A 1,244-nucleotide genomic window follows, 5' to 3' on the forward strand; every position below is an offset into this window, starting at 1 on the left:
TTTTTTTTTTTTTTTTTTAAATACAAATGTGGTACAAAGGTTGAGGCATTTGGCTGCTAACCAAAAGGTCAGTGGTTCCAACCCACCAGCTTCTCTGTGGAAGAAAGATGGGACAATCTACTTCAATAAGAATTTATAGCCTTGGAAACTTAATGGGAGTGAGTCACTATGAGTCAGAACTGAAGAAAGAGGTACAAGCATCCATTAGTAATCTGAACGTGGAATGTACAAAGCATGAATCTAGGAAAATTGGAAGTCATTAAAAATGAATGGAACACATAAAGCTAATCATCTAGGCATTGTTATTAGGTGCCATCAAGTTGGTTCCAATTCATAACAACCCTAACTGCAACAGAATGAAACACCGCCCAGTCTTGTGCCATTCTCACAATTGTTGTCATGCCATTACCAGACACTGTGTCAATCAGTCTTGAGAATCTTCCCCTTTTTAGCTGATTCTCCACTTTACCAAGTATGATATCCTTCTCCAGGGACATGATAACTCTTTTGCAGCATGACCCCAGTACAAGAGACACAGTCTGGCTATTCTCACTGTTAATGAGTATTCTAGTTTTACTTCCTCTATTGGGCAATCCTACTTCTGTAGTGATACCGCCTCGGAAACCCAAGGAGGGGTCGCTATGAGTTGGGTACAACTCGATGGCACATAACAACAAACAACAACAAGACATACTTACCTTCTTCTGGCAGCTCATGGTATATTCAAAATTCTTTACCAGAATCACAGTTCAAATGCATCAATTTGTCTTCGGTCTTTCTTATTCATTGTCCAGCTTTCTCACATGCATGTGTGCTATTGAATAAACAAGGTTTGGGTTATGCACATCTTAGTCTTCAAAAGATATCTTTGCTCTTGAACACTTTAAAGAAGTCTTGCACAGCAGATTATCCAGTGCAATATGACATCTGATTTATTGACTACTGTTTCCGTGGGAGTTGTGTATCCAAATAAAACGAAATCATTAACAATTTCTATCTTTTCTCCATTTATCATGATGTTGCTTATTGGTCCAGTTGTGATGATTTTATTTTCTTTATGTTGAGGTGTCATACATACTCATCTTCATAAATAAGTGCTTCAAGTCATCTTCACTTTCAGCATGGAAGTTTGTGTCATCTACTTATCATAGGTTATTAATGAATCTTCCTCCAGTCATGATGCTGTGTTCTTCATATAGTCTGGTTTCTTAGATTATTGCTCAGCATACAGATGGGATAAGCAT

This window comes from Orycteropus afer, unplaced genomic scaffold (genome assembly GCF_000298275.1).
Source record: "Orycteropus afer afer isolate SDZICR_OR568_19922 unplaced genomic scaffold, OryAfe1.0 scaffold00262, whole genome shotgun sequence".
Classification (NCBI taxonomy): Eukaryota; Metazoa; Chordata; class Mammalia; order Tubulidentata; family Orycteropodidae; genus Orycteropus; species Orycteropus afer.